The sequence below is a fragment of the Sturnus vulgaris genome, chromosome 3 (genome assembly GCF_052056855.1).
Source record: "Sturnus vulgaris isolate bStuVul1 chromosome 3, bStuVul1.hap1, whole genome shotgun sequence".
NCBI lineage: Eukaryota > Metazoa > Chordata > Aves > Passeriformes > Sturnidae > Sturnus > Sturnus vulgaris.
This window is the reverse complement of record NC_142245.1, coordinates 73,046,279-73,068,444: the sequence shown is the minus strand read 5'-3', so window position 1 is coordinate 73,068,444 and position 22,166 is coordinate 73,046,279. Positions and strand designations below refer to the sequence as shown.

The window sequence follows — 22,166 nt, the reverse complement described above, 5'->3', positions numbered from 1 at the left end:
AGCATTAATTTGTTAGTGTATTTTTTTTAAATACATTTTTATTCATGTTTGGATCAAAAGCTTATATCTCTATCTACCTCATCTGTTTCTCAGAATGCCCATCCTTTTTAATAGAGGAAAGAAAAATATTCTTGAGGTAAAGCATCTATGCAAATATTCCAAAAATTGTCCTGGATTAATAAGGTATAATCCATTCTAATAGATGAAACTTTGATAAATCTGGGAGTATCTGTGTTGAGATATATTCTCTGAGTATTCATTTTGGCCACATTCCTCCTTGGAGACTAAAGGACTATAAAAAAGTAGACCCATATTCACATTAAATACACGGCCTTGTTGGTTTGCATCTGCTATGCTGTGAAACACAGTAATTTTCTTCATTGCACTGTCTTGATATAGCGTCAGCTAAACCATTTATAGTTTCTTAAAAGCTTTCTCCAAGAAAAATAGTTCTCAGATGGCACAATAAGCCACCTAAGGTGTCATGTAAAGATACATACACATATGCATACAGTATGTATGCATACATGTATTTATGTATTTTCTGTGAGAGACTGAAATCTTAAAAAGTTAATGAATCAAACAATCAGCCATTTTCAAAAGCAGCAGGTGCTTTTCTCAGGCCAGGTCTTCACTCCACAACTGAAAGGGAGGAGGGAAGAAGGTGTGATGGTGAAGCCTCTGATCTGCCTAAGAATAGCCCAGGTGCAGCAAGGGTGAGCATCTGTCACCAGAGGGTGACCAAGACAAATTGACTTTTATTTACCACCCAGCTGGGGTTTGAGTCTGATAAGGGAAAAGGCTGATAAGTAGAAGATTATGGTTTTTCTCATACCAATAATCATACCCTCCTAATGAGGCTCAGGTGGAAACTGAATCCCCATCCCTAGTGCAGGAATGGGGACATTCACATATAGGTCTTAAGGTAGCCATCCCTTTTCTTAAGGCATAACTGGCTCAACTACACCAGCATAAGGAACAGGGGTCATGTCTTAGAAGGGGTCATGAACCATCAAAGACTTCTAAAGTGCCCCTAGACTAATTTCTGGGTCCTTCTACCAGAGGACCATGCATGATCCAAAGTGTTGTATGAGACAGTATAAAATTCCCCCTCAGGAAAGATACCTGATTCCTGCGTGACTCTGAGCGTATATTGTCACTAAACCTTTTTTTCATGGGCTTCTCCCACCGGTGATGGATCAAGACTGTGACCATCACTGCAAACAACAGACATCAAAACTGCAACAATCAGGTCTTACCTCTGCATCCACTGGCAGTGATATCTTTTGTCTCCTCTATCTACTCTTATCCCTTCTTCTTCTTTCTTTTCCTTATATAATTTCTTAACAGGTATTTTTACACTTTTGTTTTACTATATTGCTAGAGATAATAACCAAAGAGAGCTCCTTTCCATTGCAACCAAATTGCTATAAAATAAACCCATGATATAAATATATATAACCCACGATATATAGATATATATATATATATATATCTATATATATATATAGATATATATATATATACATATATATATATATGTATAAACACCAGTCATTCAGTGTTGTTTCACTGTAATCCACCCCAAGGGTTCTATTAACAAGAACTTATAACATATCTGCGTTTTTTGGTCAGGTGAGCTAACAGCTCATGGTCAGGTATTTGAAAGTATAGGAGTAGAAATGAAGCAACTCCTATGCTTGGGTCATTCATAGGATCTGGTTTAAGGCTGTTTCCAAAGTGTCTTTATCATACCTTCTCATTTAATTCAAAATGCATTAGCAAAAGGAGAATATTTCAACAGGAACAAAACTCCAGTTTATAAACACAATCTTTAAATCCTATGCTGACAGGAGTTTTTGAGAGGGATAGATGGAAGGAGTTAGGAAAATTAATAGATTCTATCCTAAAGCAAGAAATAGTAATGATTCTTTAAATCAAGTTATTTTCAGAAGCATTCTGCTTTCTTCATTACTTTTGCTTTTCGAACTTGGGATGCTCTGGCCTTCTCTAACTATTACCGTTGAAAGCTTTTTTGAGAGATTCTGTTGACCTTTAAGTTCCAGGCAGCAGGTAAGTTTACCTATGGTAGCATATCCATATGAATAGTCTGGGGAGGGGAAAAAAAAGAAAAAAAAAAAAAAAAACAGGTCATTTTTGCCCTTTAATTCCCCATAATACAAGAGAAAAGAGTAAGGGTGGAAGGAAATCAATCGTAACTTATCCCTTGACGAATATCAGCAAACAGTGTGTCACAAAACCAATGTGAAGAAATGGAGTATGGATTTTCTGCTGACATTTGTAAAGTGTTTGTGTCAAAGTATTTTTCTAATATAGCAAAGGTTACAGTTTAACAAATTAAAGCACATGTTTCTTTTGAACTGACATGCTGGTCATTTGGGTTAATTTAAATGGCTTGTGTTTTTCTAATAAACTCTCAACCTAACCTACAGTGATTATGGCCAGTCTTTGCATTAATCTGCCATAAGTAATTGCTTTTTCATCAAAATGAGCTGAATGACAACAGTGTAATAGTCCATGACTTTATCTAATACAATTTGGAGGAAATACTGTATGCCATTTAAAAATGTGCCCAGAAGTGAATTTGCATTGCAATAACCTCGGCAATGATTTAGGTTTAATATCTCTAATTTCTATGGGCTAAAGTGCTCTTTGATTTTCTTGAATGAAATAACTATTTTCATTTGAGTTATAGCTTCTATTGCCAAATTTCCTATGAAAGACAAAGCCTGTATTTGTTTTCCTAATCTCCATGACTGGATTTACTTTAAATTAGTTTATATATACAAATATATTTAGCTCTTCTGAATCATAGTATTATAGACTATAAGGAAGACATCATAAATGCTAAGGTGTAATTGGACTGTCCTGTATTATGTCAGTAATCATCACCCTAGGAAATTAATTCCACTTTTACTAAGAATTGAACACTAAATATAATTTTGCCAGTCTTCTCTGGCAAAAAAAACTCACAGAGTTTTTTTATTTACATATGCATGTCTCTTGAGAAAATCTTTCATAAATTTAATATCATTATAAAGATATGTTCTATAATGCTTTATTTGTGGTTTATGAAAATATTTTGATTTCCTAGAAGACTAGTTCAGTATTAGTGCTAATGCATTTCTTTGTATGAAAAAAGCCCAAACTTTTTTCTCTATTGAATAATAAATATAATTTCAGAAGTATATTTTTCAAATCATACATGGAAATTTTCCAAACCATCATTTTCCAAATTGTTGAGATCATTTGGATGTCAAAGCCATAAAGCGAATTCATCTTTTTTAAGTCTGAAGATTGCAGTAAGATGATAAAAGAAGGAAATTTAGTATGAAGGCATGGTCTAACTGGTCCCTAACAAGAATGGTTACACTCATAGTATGTGTTAACTGTAATGCTAACAATTTTAGGTGACCATCTTTAAATTATTTACAGTATTGCACAAAATGTTTCTTTATCTTTCCATTGCCTTTGGTGTCTGGAGAAAAAAAAATGAAGTATGAGTTTCCCAAGACTTCAACATTTAATTAAAACCTTCACAGATTTTGCCTAATTGCACATATACGCACATAACGAGTACTGTGAATGATGTAGGAAAGGCATCTCAAGAAAATGAAGAGTGTTGAAGACCATAAATAAAATCTATTAGTTCTGAGGCTGGACTCTCCTATAAGATGAGGTTGGACCATGTGTTCTGAGGATTCCTTTATAGATGAAGAGCATAGCAGAAGCCTGTTTCATTCTTGTGTAAATTACATGATCAACACTTGTGCAAAGTGTCTCTGCATAACAAATTGAATGCCTTTTTAAAGAATAGTTACCATATTTCCTTCTGCTGAATATAATAGGTAAGAATCAACTACTGTAATAAATATTATAGACCTCACAATACCCCAAAATACCAAGAACATGCCAAACATCAACCTCCTGCATAATAATAGTCAATTACTTAGCAGTGTGTGCTAATGCAAACATGTGGGTGCCCTTGATACAATTCTTGTCTAAATTCTTAGACATGCTTGTGACACGTCCTTGGGCTTATATCAAAATGCGAAAAATCTGATATTGGATTCATTTACATTTAATTTTGCTTTTAATAAAACAATTTTAATTCATGTTCAAAATATTTCATAACTTTCTTTTCAAATGAATGGATCTTTGTCACAGCACCAAGCCTGACAGAGTTCAAAAAGTGCCTGGACAATCCTTTGAGGCACATGGTGGAATTTCTGGGGCAGTTCTGTGAAAGTCCTGGAGCTGGGCTTTAATCACCCTTGAACTCAGGATATTCTAGGATTACATACCGAAGGAAGAAATGCTATTAAAATAAGAAGGCAAAGTGTAACAAAATGTAAGACCCAGACAGTTCAAGCACCAGCTAACATACTTTGCAGACTTTCTTCACGTAAACTGTTCAGATACAGTGTCATCTACATTTTATTTACTTATAAAATGTGAATATTCAGCTTCTTTTAATATCAGACTTGGGTTCTCACAAAGTGAATGGGACACTATGTACATATATACTTTGTTTAATTCCTTCAATACAGAATTCTGTAATGACAGGTTCAATTTATTTTTCCATGTAGCTCTGAAGTAATAAATTTATGAGATAGAGTGAATTTTTAACCAACCATTTTTCACTGGAGAAATACAATTTTTCCAGAATTCTAATGCTTTTTACTCAAAAACTTCAGCAGAAGCAGATTTCGTTCTTTAGACTTGCCTCAAGTTCAGGAGACACTTCTGATTTATTCTTGAAATAAGAGACTAAGAATAAGCAAGGCATTAATATGGCATGAATGATAATAAGATGTAATATTTTCATCATGTAAAATGGCCAGGAATATAATCTCACACAGATCTCTAGCCTGTTGACCATGGGTTTTGGCCTTTCATGAGCATAATTTTTAGTGACAAGGTTTTATCCACCGTGAAAGCACACCAGCAAAATGCTCCAGAAACTCTTAAACCTTAGTTTGGTTTCGAACAGTAATTCATAAATTTTGCAAAATTTACCTTTCTGCCTTTTCCCTGTCCTCTGGATTGCTAGTATTATTTCCTTATTACCATTTATTTCAGGCCAGTCCTTTCAAACCTGCCATGTTTCTGCAGTCTTTGCCATGTTCCCTTCTACAAACTATGAATTAATTTTAAAAGAAACAACTGTGGTACTGTGGGGTGGTCCTGGATCAATGCACATGGTGGATGACACACTCTAATAAACTTGTACGTGATAGCAATGCTAACATGCAACACACTTCTAACTCATTTCCTCAGCACAGTTCCCAGAAAGAAACTAATAAAGCATAAAGGACATTTATTTGTGGGAACCTAAAGAAAAAACAGACTCAAACCCACCCAGTCAAAGAATTAGCATGAGAATTTCAAGTTACTTAGTATCAGAAAAGGCAAAGAGCTGACAATGACAATGCGCTAAAAAAAATAATAATAATAAAAAAAAAAGAGTGGAAATGAATTTACATAAACCCCTGACTGCTGTCTGTGGCCTGTCTGGGAAAAATGAGCTTCTAACTGCAGAAAAATATGGGAAATCACTTCACCAGCATCAGAATTCCTCCCACTCTGTTGTGTCTAGCAGTTTCAGCTCTTCTCAGACAGATGAATGACTGAACAGTAAAATGTCCCTAGGTCACTTATCTTGAGGGAGGGAGTGGTAAGATGTGTTTCCTGAGCTGATTGAAACAGGAAGAATTCCAAAAAGATCAGAAATATGCCTTCAGCCATAGGGGTTGATTCAGGACAATAATTGAGGAAAGATATTATTGTACTGCTTTTCTAGCACATACCAAGGTGCCCACATTTAAAAGTCTGGATGCTTCTATTCATGAAGCATATGTATGACTAAAATAAAGTAATATTCCAGTGATAATTAAGATATTGAACATTAATATTAATTTGGCAATAGAAGAAGGAACAATCTAAGTCCACAAAAGAGTTTGTGCACATTTTTCTGCAGCTGTTCAAATGCAAGGTGGAAACCTTGTCTTTATCTATTAAAACATTATCCAAGAAATTTCCAAAAGCAAAGTTTACTCTAGAATATAATCAAGAAAAGCTACTAATCCAAAAATTTTCTTCAAAACAGGTGTTCAAAGAACACTATTTCTCTAAAAGTATAATTTAAAAGATGCACTGAGTTAGGTACCTTCAGAAATAGACAGCTCTTGCTCAGAGGACTTATGCATGTATACAGAACAAACAGATCAAAAGAAAATGTCCTTACCACTACAGAATTTGTAGCAGGTTTCCTTGATTTACCAGTTTTGATGCTGAATAAAGCTTGCTGCCAATTGACTTGAACCCTTCTCTTTCCATTTCATACATATAAAGAAGATTTGAATTATTTATTTTGGATATAATTTACTTCTGGTTGTGGAGGGGAGCTATCACTTCTCTTACTCTAGCTTTTTGAAATATAAGAAGTCATATGGGACTGCTTTTTATGGAGGGCTTCAAGTGAAAATGTTCTTATACAGCTGTGATATTCTTCTATTAAAAAAACATTAAATATTTGTTATGTATCTGGTTCACCTACATCAGATAAGACTGTCCTTTCTGCCCTGAAGAATTCCCTTTTCATGTCCTTACCTGATCTGTCACAACTTTCGATGTAATCAGAATTTTAATGCACTTTAACTTAAATCACAGTCACTTGCTCCTATAAAAAGCACGACTGTAAAATTGGATTAGCACCATAGAGTGCAATATGTAATTTTAAATCAGTATAAAATAGGGCTGTAGATCAGCATTTAGGAAGTTCTGATTCCAATAAGATTTGACAGTGAAAGAAAAAGGAAGAAAAACAAAGCAGTGCTCAATTTCAGAGTATTGGTCTCATTACTACTTAAGCTCTGGACTGTGATTATAAAGTATTTAATTTTTTCTGTGATAGATATTTGATGCTTAACTAAGAAAGTAAGTTTTATAATAAAGTAAACAAAAATTATTTGAAAAGGAGGAAGGAAGTTCATAACATTAATAAATGTAGAGCATTTTAAAACAATAATAAGGGAATAAAATAGAAGTATTCAAAATTATTGCAAGGAAACCCATGTGGGTTTACATGCAAAGAAACAAGGAATCTAGGGGTGAAAGTAGATGAAAAACCTTTTTGATGTACATCTCTAAAAACTATAGATTATATATGATAACTTATATTTTACAAGTGAACTACATACCAGAGATATATATTTCAGCTACATGTCTTCAGATTTGGTCTATTTAGATGTGATTTTCAATGTAGACAAGTAACTTTGGATGTCTCTCTAAAATATCTTAATGGCTCATAGTATTAAAATGAAATCTGTGTATGGTTTCTCAATTTAGTTACAGTGTTTGCTTCCAAAAACTTTGTCCAACACAAACACAGGTCTGTAATCCTTGAGAAAGAAAATGTAGCCCTCCTTTTCACCATTTTAGATAATCCCAGTCCATATCTTTAGAATCTATCATAACTGTTCAAATCAAAGGTGTTCATTACTAGAATTCTAAACATCCTGCTACATATTTAAAAGAACTTACAATATACGGGGGAGAAAAGGTGATCTATCTATTCATGGATGAATCTGTCATAAAATGTGATAGTCTTTTTGCTTAGAAACATACCAGAAATTAAGAACAGAAAAATGTTCCCTCACAGAACAGTCTAAAACGAAACAGAGCAGATTTGTTCATTCTTATTTCAATAACCATTTCCTAAAATAAAAATAGAGTCATTACTTCTGTCATTTCTTCTGCTTACTACATTATTTAAGACTGTTTGTATATCTAATAGTTGATCACAGAATTTCAAAGATACAGAATAAAACCTATTCTTATACTTAACTTATTTTTCCCTTCACATGCAGAGAAATCTTAAATGAAAACATACCAATGGCCTTATCTCAAAAGACAAATAAATATAAGTCCTTAATCACCCTAGGTTTCTTCTAAAGCCTGTGATGAGAAATTACACCTTTGGAGACCAGTTATTCTTTGCTGCATATTTTAATAGTAGTTGAAAGAGTCCCTCCAGAGATCTACTTTTCCCTAGATAAAGGTGATGAGTCCATACTTAGGCAATGTTTAGACACTTACTGGGAAGAAACAACTTCTTGGAAAACTATATGTTCCTTTTGAGGAAAGCTCTTAAAGTTAAAAGCAGTAACAATAATGCAGGGCACGTGGTGTAGGTAGTAAGTGTCAGTAAACCCTGTCCTGTTCATTGTCTACTTCAATTACAGTTTTCACCAAAGTCTTCAGAGTTTTTGTCTTTATCAAATAGTCGCATTCCAGTGTGGCCTCTGAAATAAATTGGACCTCTTCACTTGTTCTTTAAGTAGCTGGGGATACTTGCCCAAAGAATAACTTGTATTCATATCTTTTTTCCCATTTACTATTTTATATTCTTTAGAATCATATTGACATGGAAAAAAAAGGTTAAGATTGGCCAGTGAAGTGTTATTGTGTCAGATTCAGTTTGCTTATTTGTTCATTGTTCACCAATCAACTATGAAGATATTTCAAAGACAAGCCTTTTGGGGAAGATATACATATAATTGACCTCATTTTTGGGGGTTAACAGCAGCAGCACTTACTTGCCATCTTCATTCATGTCAGATAGATGTAATTCAATAGTAAATAATAAGTCATTATATGTTATGGTCCAGCCATCAAATATTAAGACATGATTTGCACAGTCTTACCAGGAGTGCATGAAGGACTGTAGCCTTACCATTAAACATAGTCTCTTTCAGCATTTTCAAATGGCTATTGTCAAGGCAAAGCAGTATGAATTTTTTATGCCTTTCATATATGACATACCTAGAATGTTTGGATCACAAAAACCCTTTGAAGCAGCCTGAACGTGTCTACTGCACCATAAAAGAAGTAGTGTTTTGTCTGACACAATACTGGATTGCAAAATGCAGTGCAACATAAATAATTTCTGTATCTATGCCACAATCATAGGTGCACTGCTTCTCAACCATTCTGCACCCACTGCATCTGCCTCTCATCTACATTGTACTTAGGATAGATTCAACTGTGGATTCAAAACACTGTTTACTCAACTTGTGCAAAACGGCCTGCTTTTATATTCACTTGTTCCAAGTGAAAACGCGAGGTGCTCCCTCTCTGCAGACAAAGATTCACCACAGTCGCCTGCCAGTCCAAGAGCTGATTCTGCCTCTCAGACTACTGAGGTTGTCCTCTGTTCCCACTTCTTTACGACACAGGGCCCCCAGGAGTTAGTAGTTATTTAGAGAACATCTAAGATTGTAGTCTCTGCAAAACAAGAGTGCCATTAAATCATGATTCTGAATCCAGCAGCACATTAAGGACAACACTACTTTCTCTCTAGAAACCAAATATTCCAGGCACTATAAATGATATCCACCTTGGACTGACTATATTTGTATGTACTTCATCTCTAGGTTCAGAGCTATCTCTGAGCAGCCCAGGCTATGACCACCATTTTATGGACTCATATCTACATGTGATGCTTCTGCAAATCAAGTACCATGTAGGCTTGGAAGAATGCAAAAATTCTTTACTGTGAGGGTGGTGAGGCACTGGAACAAGTAAGTTGCCCAGAGAATCTGTGGATACCCTGCCACATCCCTGGAGGTGTTCAAGGTCAAGCTGGATGGAGCTCCGAGAAATCTGATACAGTGAAAGGTATCCCTATCCACAGCAGGGGGGTTGGAACTAGGTGATTTTTAAGGTCCCTTCCAACCCAGACTATTCTATTGATTCCATTATGCTATGAGCTCAGATGCACAAGAGAAAGAAAGTTTCCAGCTGCACTCTGCCTAAGGAAAGCATTACAGTCCTCCTAGGACTGGTGGTAGGGAGCAGATAAATTTGCACATGGGAGAATCTCTAAACCACTCTTAAAATTGCTGTTTGATGTGTCTTACAGGGTTTCAGCCAACCATACCCTTATTCCAACATCAGTGGCCCCAGCACCCTTCCATGTCCTTAGTCTCAGTAGTACCTCACAGCTGCAAAAAGTAAAGTTTTTCTTTTTATAACAAAATGGTAACAGAATTTTCTGATACCTATGTTTCTATTGCACAGAAAAACCTCTCTCTTGGTTTGAATACTGGTGAAGTTTGCAAACACATTCAATAACTCCAAATCCACTGTGCTTCAAAAAAGTGCTGCCTGTAGCCACTAATTTGTTTATGTGTAATTTTGCAATGTGCTTTCAGAGAGAACAACTATCTTCAGGCTGTAATCCAGATAAAATCATTACTTTATTTTTATTATTATTTTTAATTTAGTGTGGAGAGCTACAGTATAAAGGTTGCCAACAACAATAACTAGATTTGAACATTTAGAAGTAAATTACTAAATATAATGTGCTGTGGACTTAATTTGCATTTACCATTACAAAAAGAAACTGGACATCAGCCAGTGCTCTTAAGCCAGACTTATTAACACTCAGAAATGCTGTCACAGCTCATGTGTACATGGGACATTAGTCATGTATTTTGTTAATCTAACATAATATGGAACATAATTCATCAGGACATCAAAATAACAGCTTTTACTCCATTTTCCCATCTCTGTGAGGATATGCACAATAGACTCTGACGTTATACATGCACTCTATTAGAGCTAATTGAAACTAGATGATACAATTAACGTGATTCTTAGTAAAAAAACATTAACACTTAATGTAAAATTCTAATCAAAATAAAAGTGAGTAACATTGGAAGGAAATGTGGTGTATAACTACAAAACATATTTTTAATTTATTGAAAAATAAAAATTTTAAAAATAAAGAAATAAGAACAAAAATCAAAAATCATAAAGGGAAAAATAAAAAAAATATTGGAAGCATCAAGTAGACCAACTATTGCCTCCAGCTTTGATCACTGTATCTTATTTTTCATGGGGACGTGATATTTTAGTCACTTGTAGAAATGATGAGTTCTCTAATTCCTGAAATTTAGATGGAACACAAGAAAATGGAACGGGGGGTCGTGGTATGAATGAGTGGCAATGATAATCCATTTATACTATACACTGTGATATTATAAAAATTGAGCTTTAAACATTCTGTCTAGGGAAGTATCTCAATAATGCAATTAAACGATCTTAACTTTTTTGTCGATTATGACTAAATTTTAATGCAAGCAATGGCCAAAATTTCCAAGACTCTAATTTCTGGCTTTTCAAAGAAAAATGCAATACATCACTTGGCATTTTGTTTGTCAGCTGATTTGCTTTTTACACATGCAGAAAAGAGCAACAGAAAAACTATATTCAAGCTATTTGGCAAATGACATCATGCTATAGGAATGTTTGTGGATAAAGGTCTTCAAAAATGTAGTTCACCATAAAGACTGGGATTGTGTGGAGTCATACAGATGAAATCAACATCACAAGCACATTATAGAGCATGAATATAGGGCGATAAATAAAAACTAACACATTTGGGACTGATTGGCAGAAAATAATTAAAGTATTTTAAACAAATGTTTCAGTTTGTGATAGTTTCTGGAGTGTAGCCTTGGAGAATGAAATCATTTAACTTATTGCAGGACAAGAAACCAACACACAGCAGAATCTGTATCGAGAAATTTAAACGAAAAGAAAAAGCTCTCTTTTTATTTCTTTTCCAAAATTCTAAAAGACTTCAGGAAATCCAGTCTTCTCACAAAGCTGAAAAAAGTAAAATTTACCCATTTTAAGAGTGTTATGTTAAAGTTGACCATAGGAAAGTTAGGGAGACAGTTGAGTTGAATAGCTGTGCTGAATAGTTGATAATGTTGGGGGAAGGGGGGGAGGAGGAGGGGAGGAGAAGTGAGAGGCATGTCTTAAAGACATAATTTATTGATCTTTCTGGAACTCTACAGGAGAAGGAAGGGGAATTAGCAGCTTCTGCTCAGTGAATGCCCTAAATATTTCCTTGTTCCTCTCAACAGAATGATCTGCTAAGCTTTTCAAAGGAAATGTAGGTATTAAAGCTGTGACGGCCCCAGGCAACTGCCTACTTAGTCTGCATCTAGGTTATTAAAAAAGTTTTGGGGAGGTGGGGTGGAAGCCGCGGGGTGGAAGCCATGAAGAAATAAGATGGGGAGGAAAAGGAGCATTGGCACTTTCAGGTGCTACTGTAAATTATTTCTGAGTTTTATTTAAATAGCTACTTGCACTGGAAGCTGGTATAGAATAATTTTTAAAAGCATTTAAATTGAGATTTTGTTTTGGTGGGCTGCATTTTGCTTTTCTCTCAGGTTTATACTTTAAGGTTCCTGGAATCCTTTGTAAAGTCTGTGTGTACTCAGTACTGCATTCAGCTTGATGTCTTCACATTGTCTGGCTTGCTTATAAGCTTTGGCATGGATATGAGAACCAAGAAAATGTGGAAGATTTTTCCGTGCAAAAGAGACAGAAACATGTCTTAGTCCTGTTTTAACTCTGCCCAAGGCCCCCTCAGAGACACTGCAAGTGGTCAGATGAAGCAATCAAAAAGCTCCCTTTTCTTTCTAATTTCCTTTTCTAATTAAGCTGAAATACCTGCTGCCTTTGATTTTTCTCCCTGAAATGCAAAATTTGCTGTAACAAGAAGAGCCGAAAGAGATTTGTGTCTTTTCTCCCTGCTATGGGAAAACAAGTCACCGTGCTGTTTGCTTTACACAGGAGTCTTGGCTTTCTGTTGTACCTCTTAATGCACAACACCTGCAGAGACAAGCTCCACAGCAACACATTGATTTCCCCACACCAGGTGAGGCCAGAGGAATTAGGATGCAACCCCATTCTTTACACCCTTCTGGCGACAACAGACCTGCAACTGTAATGGCAGATCCCACTTGGGCTTAATGTTTCCTAAGGGAGTATCTCTTCCCAAGTCATGAATGGCTATTGCACATTATTCTGAGCTTTGAGGTCCATCACCCCAAGGAAAATGCTGAAATATATCAGACGGACAAGGGATTTAGCTTCTTTTCATATAAGTCTGAAACAAAGACAAGGGAAAAGTATGGAAATAGCTGCAAAGAAAAGAGAAATTATGTATTACAAGTGCACTTGCTGGGAAAAATTCATAAGGATTTTATTGAAAGCAGATGTTTCAGCTTGGAACATTAAGTCTGTTTTAGAAAGAAGCAGGAGAAAAAGCATATAAAATCAATTTACATTTTCAGAAGACAACCCAATCATTTATAATCTTTGCATCATTCGTAATTAAGTCAGATTAGTCTAAAAAGAGAATGAAAGTGTCATATAAGTACTTCTATGAAAGCATCAGTAGCATACTTAATGTTTGCCAGAATTTACTAAAAACAAGGTAGAAGAAAGATCACTCCAAAGAAAGAAAAGTATTCCATGCTGCATTTTAGAAAGGAGTTCAATTTAGTTTTAGCACATTAGTATTGTACTATAAAATTGCACTAAATCACAGTAAGTGTTTTTAAAATTCATATAATGTGAAACTACTATATGTGTATTTGAATGCAGTGAAAGTAACAACTGGATGTCACTTGAAAAAAAGTTTTTTTCTTATTTTTTCAAGGCTCTCTGATTAGAAACATATAACAGTGAGGCTTTGTGATGTTCATATTTACCATTAATAATGTCCGACCACTTGAATAACCAGAAGAACTGGGAAAAGCTATTTTAAGCATTCTAGATTTCTATACAATAGTGATATATAGCAACTTAATAATTAGCCAGAGTAAAGCATATAGCATAAGTAATGTAAATTACCTCTGTCATAATATTTTCCAGATTACATTAAAAATTTTGATCCTTATTCATCCCCTGTTCACTGAAGGAGGAAAGAACCTAATTCCAAGTTGAATTCACAGAGTACAAAATTCAAACCCAAGCCTTTTTCTCTCATAAAATGGTAAACAGGCAAAGCACAGTAAAAATGAGTGTTTTCTCTATCAGTTCTCTGACCAAATCCATCCTGGTTTTAAATCCATGAAGAAGAGGTGAGTTGCTGATTGAGCAAGTCTGAGACATTTTTCATTCAAGCAATTCTTCTGGAGAGATGGGAAGAAGACTTTCTGAAGGATAAAAAGGTACTATTTTGTTGCATTAAACAGCAACAAATACAAAGAGTGGCACTTGATAACAGGAAATGGATGTGATGAATGGTATGGTTTGTTGAGGGGGGGGAGCAAAAAGGTAACTGAATGAATGTTTTATCTATTAAGCTGTTTAGTAAAGACACGTAGCAAGATCAAAAATTTCCACTAGCTTAAGTTAATGCTGTCTTCTAGTCTCAAGAGAGATCAATAGTTCTTCCAACGTGGTCTGTAAAAAAAAACCAAACCGAGCAAACAAAAAAAGGTTATTTTTTCTGAGTGACACGTGTGATTTGTGTTTTCAGATTTCTTTTTGTAAGCTTTCTTTATTTTAGTCTTTGACTTATTTGTGTTACTTGGTGAGTCATTAAATTGATTTAGGAATAAATTTGAGTGACAGCAGAGCTTTCACAAAACAAGAGCTCAAAGGTAAGAACAAGTAACTGATAAGGAAAATATGTGTGTTTAGACTTTTGTTATATGGGAAGGTAAGATTCAGAAATGAGGTGGGGTGTTGCTTACCACAGGTTTTGACCCCACAACACCCAGTGGATTTCATAAGCTTGAGCGGTGCAATCATGGGGAAAGCTGTGCAGCCAAGGAATGGAGTTCACCATAACTAATTCATAGCTGCTGGAAGTGATGGCAAAATCTGAAGAAGAAATTCTAATTTTCCTGGGGATTGTATCTGATTGCTCTTCTGAGTTTGACACCATATGGACATCAGTTTTCATAGTCTGAAAATTTCTTTTGGAGATAAGATTGAGACCTACCTTAGATTATAGATTGATCTAAACAGCACAAGTGAATGTGTCCTTTCAAGTTAAAGTGCCTGTAAGGTTCATAGGACCAATGAGTGAATGAACATTTGGGAAGTTATGTCCATGGCTCAGTGGGGTATGCCCCAGAAAAATTATATTTAAAGCATGTAAGTTTCAAGTTAAATTGTGATGAAAAAAACTCACTATAGTAAATGTATAGAATATATAGAGCATATAGAATTCAAAATTAAAATATAAGAAACAGAATCAATTAATTTGCAGACTGGAAATTGAAATCCATTTCCTCATCACATTTATAAGTGAATTTAAAAGGGGTTGCATCAAGAGGCATTCCAAGTAATATGGACTCTAGCAGTCAGGATTAATACATGTGAGGTTTGGAAAGTTCTACAAAAGAACTCTAATACTGATTGGGTAATAAAGACATAAATGGAATACAGTTAAATTTTAATATAAAATTAAAGACATGGGAAAACAAAGCTCTGATTTGACCTGTGCAGAGACAGACTTCTGAGCTGACTGTTTGTTCTTAAGAATGGGGAGAATATAATAATAATATTATAAAGATAGATTTATAAAAATGTTTGGCAGTCAGAAAAAAAAATAGAACCTTACAAATTATTAAAAATAAAAGAGAGGAAAAACTGGAAAGCATCAGTAAATCATATTATATATCTACAGTTTTGAATACAGAATAAATACTAATAATGTTGAAAAATATTCTGAAAGGAAAAAAAAGGGTTATCCATCAAATGGATAGAATAATATCCATAAGGAGACTAAGATTCATCAGCTTGGCAAAAAAATACCAAAATGAAATATGACAAAAGACTACAAAACCATGAGTGGCAGTGAGGAGATGAATAATGATGAACAATGTTCACTGTGGCTTCCAAGGAAAGACCAGAGGGACATTAAGTGAAACTGGAATGTGGCTGATTCACATGAACAAAGCAAGATATCCTTTCTACCAGTTTATAATTACTGTGTTTTACAGAAACTGTAAGATTATCCATGTTAAATGGAAAAAAACTAATGGATGCAATGCAAAGGAGACAACCTTTGCAACACATAAGAATAGTTTCATATTCCATTAAACAATTATTTGGAAACTAGGAGATTGTTTTGGGGAAATATTGCAGCACAGCTATCGAGGTTTTTTTCGTTTTCATATACATTGTCCAACATAAGTCTGATTTGGCAGTCATAGCCACATAAGCCACAGGTTCAAAATCCAAAACAACAGTGGAATGTTCACATCAGTGAGCTCTAGAAATTTACTTTTCCTTTCTTGTTCCATAATTTCTTTCACTTGTAAAAGGGAAAGAGAGAGTGTAATTTTGAATCCTCATAGGCTATCCTGGGAACAGAACCAAGTCTCTTGATCCCAGTGAATAATCCTCAGGGACTGATGTTTTAAATGAAATTACTCTGCTTTTGTTTCAGCCGCCACTGTCAGTATGTGAACTTTGAAAGCACATGCAGAAAATGCAACATTCAGGGACACTTGCCTTGTTTGTTAAATGTTAACATTCCTATGTGTTCTCTACCAACCTGTATATCAGCAAACAGCCAACTCTTATGAAAGCAAATACAAGAATCTGGATCTTGCCAGTGTAAACTTGTTAAAGAAAAAAGTGTTCTGGATGAAAATCTGGGATTAGTGTCCCAGGTACGTGGGAGGAATCTCAGTGTTACAAGAATATCTCTCAAGCCATCTCCTCATTTCTGGATTCTGAAGAGCAACTACAAATTACTGAGATTTCCAGTCAAAATTCAACAACCACTTAGCAGATATTCAGTGGTGTGACAATGCTATCCTTTTATCTGAAGTAGTCCTCTTTCTCTCGTGTTCAGTCATCTGATCTGTGAGATCTGGTGAACAATCATAAAACCTGTACTTTGATTTTGAATTATATTCTACCAAATCCCAGCTTCTGAGTGCATATATCATTTGAAGCAATAAAGTTATTATGGGAATTCTGCAGACATGTGGATTGCAAATTTAGCAGTAATCATGTTTTTATTATTAGATTCTGTTCTCAATGCACAGTATTACATTAATAGCATTTCTGTAGAGATTTTAGAAGGGTGCACTTATTTTTTCCTATAGATTGACTTTCAAGGGATTAACAATCAGTCTCTAGATTGCCTGTATTTATTGCTACATTTGTGTCATTTTTACAAATTTAGTCCTTCTAAGTACTTAAAACAGTAAATGAAAGAAAGAAATCTTTATGGTTACAGACAGTGCAAACCTTGTTCCTTGCCATGTCAAACACATGTTTTATTTCCTTAGGGCTGTAGGGCTATGACTGCTTACCAAAGAAACAGATAAATAGTGCAATGTTTGCAGTAAAGAAAGTTGATGATATCTCATTTACTAAGTGGATATGCCTATTTAAAAGATATTAATATCTCGATAGAAGATTTTACAGAGAATTAATCAAACAAAAGGCTCTTATCTCTGCCTAATACACACTGAAATGAAATAACTATGTAATAGACTTTCTGTATCTCACTGGTATGCTACACATTCAGAGATGTTTAAAGCGTCCTTTCTCTGTGAGACTATCATTCAGGAAAAATCACATGTGCTTGTTAAAAAAAATACTAAAAGTTTATTGAGCATAATAATAATAAAATCAATACTATAAAAATGTTCTGAGATAGTAGAAAAACATTAGTCCTAACAGCCGTAGAAAATGCTGCTATAGAATCAGCTAGAACAGTTAAAGTTATGGACTATTGTTCTATTTCTCTGCTTAATAAGGCTTTACTTCAGTGGCATATGAGTGTGATTTAATTTTCAGGCATATCTTTTTGTTGTGAGACAAAATTCACTGTACCACGGATCAATAAGCAAATACAATGTTCAAAAAGCACCAGGGAACACAGTTAACAAGTTAAAATTAGAAGAATTAAGAAGCATGATTATTCATGAGTGTTATGCCAATGTCACTATTTTGTGTACTCAAGTGAACTTGATCTAATGCCTGTCTGCTCTGAAAAAAACATAACCAAGGCAACCACATTATAAAATTAAACATTGTTTCATACATACAGCCTATTTCTTTTTAATCAGAAATAAACCACTTTTTTTTTCAGTTATGAATTCTCCTGATTTTTATGTACCATTTGGCAGTCAATTTCTTACAGAGAGAGTGAACATATCTCTCTAACCCATTACATGGACATCCACCAGCAATCACTATATTTTAGTTAGTACTTTCTGGTGAAGCTCACATTTTTTAGCATAAATGTTCATTGGAGGAGAAAATGGTATCTCACTTTCTCTCTAGGAAAGACTCCAGTTTGTGACAAGTATATGCATCTTGTCAGCAAGAGTAGCAGGTTCATCATGTCAACATAGACAGTGTGGACTGAACCCAACCATTTTACCTGTCAAATGACTGTTTTTCATTTGGCATAGGGATAAAAGCATTCCATTTTATATTTTTATAATGGACATATTTGTATCTTCATAGTGTTGGGAATCTACTTTTTTCATGCTGTAGATCAGGGCAAAACCTCCTTTCTTGATAAAGGCTTTGAGTATCAAAAGCAAAAGTTTATTATTTGACAAGATAGCACCAAATTACCAACTTCTGCAACAAGGAAAGAGAGGCACATGGAAACAACTGAACAGATGGTATCAAAGATGTAAGGGAAAGAGCAATTTCACCTAACTTTACACTGTAAATGTCTGTACCTGAGGTAGCCTTTTAGAAGTTTCTATATATTCATTGAAAAAGCCAGGTTAATCTGATCTCTAACAGTCCCTCACATTGAGGTAGCTCAGTTCAGACGGGATAGTCTTCCAAGGACTAAGAAAGGAGCTTTGGGGCACTAGCTCAAGCACAAATGTCTCCAAACAGCCAGGTGGATATTAACATAATTTTGTTATTCCTGTAACTTTTCCAAACCCAGAACAAAAAGCTCACAACACTTCTGAAATTCTGTGGTGCTGCATGGGCAGTGGGCAGTTAAAAAACCAAAATCAAACAACAACTACAGCTCAGATGAGCCCATTTCTCCAATGAGAACCACTACTGTTATTAGTCATTGCTTATGTAATTTTTTTTCAGGCCAGTACAGCATCTCCTGATATAGTTGATAGTACTCTTAAGAATCTGCCCATAGAGTTTTGTAGGTCCTTTAGATTTTTATTGGAAGTCAGAATTTGACATTTTCTTGGTTTTAAATATATTCCAAATAAAATTATCTTAAAGGAATAGGTTCTATCCTAAAGGGTATACTGTAGTACTCTTAATTTCTGAATGTTATTTTGCTATTAATTCTTTCTCTCCTTAGGAAAAAGAAAAGAGTTGTTACTATAATGCCAAGCGAACTAATCACTGCAATTATTTAATAGTGATATTGTCTCTAATTTTCTTCTCTTTAATTTGCTAAGTGGGATGGTAGTGGTTTGGGTTTGGGGGGTTTTTTTGTTTTTGTTTTTTTTTATTTCATTCTTCCTTATTTTTTCTACACTGCCAGTTGTTCAGCTACATGTGGGAGGAAAAGACTGTTAAAGTCCTGAAAAACAAACAAGAACCTATGTGGGTCATTTCCTTAAATAATTACCCTTCTCTTACTGTGCAGGGCATCCCAGACTATGGTGAACTTTACCATTATGAGTCTCTATCTTTAGAGGCTGATATGAAACTTTGCTTCATAATGATATTCATCAAAGAGATTTGTGTATTTCTTGCAGTGCATGTGCAAAATAAAATTTTGGTCCTTACCTTTACAGAATTAAGCCAATGGCAGAATTCCAGTAGTTCATGACAGTAATTTGGGCATTTGTAATCTACCCTTCAGATGTGCCCTTGCTGAGGGCAAAGAATGGATCTTAATTTATATACAGATTTTTGTTTTCCTTTTAAAAGCAGGTGCCATTTAGGCTGTTTCATATAACCAAGGGATATTGCCTCAGTTCCAGCAAAAGGTCCTATGCAGAATTGTTCTCACTAATACAGTAACTGCTTGTGTGGCAGGGGAAATCGTGGCCAGAAGGACAGCATCTTCCTGAAGGATACATGAGATTCTTCCAGGAAAGAGAAACATCAATTTACCAAGAAAGTATCCATGTCCTTTAGATACTGTTTTGGCACAGTTTGTGTCCAGCAGCACAGTGATTATTGTTCCTATATGGGAGCATGTTTTTCACACTTTATATTTGTCACTTCCACATATTCAATCTCATGTTGCACATGATCACTCAAAACATTAGCCATTTTGAAATTCCCCAGCACATTTTGGAATGAAATATTTGTGTCAATACTGTATTTGAGACAGAGAGGTTGATTTTCCCCTTCATTTAATTAGTTTTTTTCTTCTGCATTCTTAGCAGAGTGACTTCTTCGTCAAGGTTTACTGCCTCCATGTTAATAGGCTCTCTAAAATACCGGTTGTTCTTCATCATCATTGGGCACTTATAAATGTAAGATTTTATGAAGCTAATCTTTAATTTCTGAGTCTTTTGATTTGCTTACTTTTTAATATAATTGCTCATGCTTGGGACAGTCTTAATAATTAAAATAACAAGTCACTTCAGGTCTGGAATTGAAGACGAAACTAATACTTTTGAAAATCTAAAGCAAAGTTTTCTCTTGGACTGAAGACTATATTAAGAGGTTGGTCTTAAATCTCTGTAATTTTGGAGTAGTTTTTTTAATAAAAGCCAGCAACTTGCTTAACAAACTGGAAATAAAAAGGAAATTTATGTTCAGAGAGCACCTACCATATTTCTTTGTATGACTACATTTTCATTTGATACAGGATTCTGATCAGAGTCTAAATGTGCCATAGTTAAAAAGAAAACTGTCAATTATGTTGTAGACTGCAAGGGCTATCTCAAAATAGGCTCAAAAAATACATGCTTTTAAAATATTTCTCTACAGTCCCTGACTTTAAGGGACTCGGTGCCTCACTATACTGTGAAATTTTTTTACAGTAATACATATTACTTCTACTGTTTCATTTTCTTCTTTCAAAAGGAACACAATGGTGAGCCAGTGGCAAGAAATTTTATTGAGGCCTTCTGATCTCTTTCATTTCAGTCTGAGATTTCTTAAACAGTTCTTCATGAGAAGAAAAGCTACTCAGTAATTGGGTTTTGACATTAATTTAAGCTCTTTAAGTCTAGAAAAACTCATGTTAAAATAAAAATCGTTGTGTGAAGTTCTACATTTCATATATCAGAAGGATGTAGGATACTGAGATTCAAATACTTAATCACAATAGGTAAACCTGCTGAACCACATAGTCCTTCTTTACTCTGGAAATGGCATGAGTGGAACATGCTAAGACATATTTAAAAATAGGTAATTACCTTATTCTCTTTTTGAATAAATATTCCTGGGAGTATTTACTCCTGGGAGTTTCCACACTGGAGTTTTAGTTTAGTGTACAGACTGGATATATTAAAGAATACCCGTGAGAAGAAAGGCAGGTTATGTTATTTAGAACAAGTTCCTTCTTTTCTAATAACTGCACTGTTCAAAGCAAAGGACAAGGACACTGTGGCTGATATTCTGTGTATGGGCAAACATTTTTAGGAGTAAATAAAGTCTCCACTGATGACAGATAGCACTTTTTCTGACTATGACAGATAGCCATTCAGTGAGCTTTCTATGTATCCACTGCACAAATTCTATTTCGTCAGCCTGATAAGGAAAAGCGATAGGAGATAGAAATCTGTGTCAACAGAAAGTAAATTAAAAACAGAGGTCTTCCATCTGATAGCATCTTTTTATATAATGTAATTTCTTTAGCTAATGTTCTGTGTTTTATTTCAAAAGATTGTAGAAAAAGTGTGGCTGATGGATTATAAAGAAAATAGGCAAAGCTGCACAGAAGGGCATAACATCAAGATTAACAAAAAGTAGTTGTTCTAGTACATAATATAAACCCCTGTTCTGGTCATTTTATAAAAACCATACTTTTCCTCTTGCTCTAGAAAAAAAAGATAGCTATTAAGGAGACAAAATATATTCAGATTTATGCAGATTGACTGCCTATTTCCTGTTAATTACTATTACCAAATGTTTCAATAGTTCATGTTCTTCAGACTTTCTTTGATGCTTGTTTTAGGTGTTATTTGATTCACTCCATGCATTTTAGTATTCAAGGAACTTAGTGGAGCAAAATGGAAAGTTTTAAAATGGGTGTAAAACATTCCATGTAAAATTCCTATTAACCATGGTGGGAGGTCTTTTTCTAATTCTCCATTGTTTGTATTGAATATTCATTCAAAATTTCTAACAATGGAGCTTTAGTAGATTAGTCATTCATTTCAAAAGATTTTCAGAAA

General features: G+C 34.6%; 1 long non-coding RNA gene across 2 annotated transcripts in view; it reads left to right on the top strand.

Moving 5' to 3' along the window:
• Positions 1 to 22,166, top strand: part of LOC148224418 (uncharacterized) — a 159,294-nt gene that overhangs the window by 86,926 nt on the left and 50,202 nt on the right. Inside the window, exon 1 of one of the 2 annotated variants that reach the window (XR_015802890.1) lies at positions 20,194 to 20,294. The exons of the other annotated variant lie outside the window; for it this stretch is intronic. This is a non-coding gene — a long non-coding RNA (uncharacterized LOC148224418). Of the gene's footprint in view, positions 1 to 20,193; positions 20,295 to 22,166 lie in introns of those variants that run through there. 2 annotated transcript variants of the gene reach the window in all.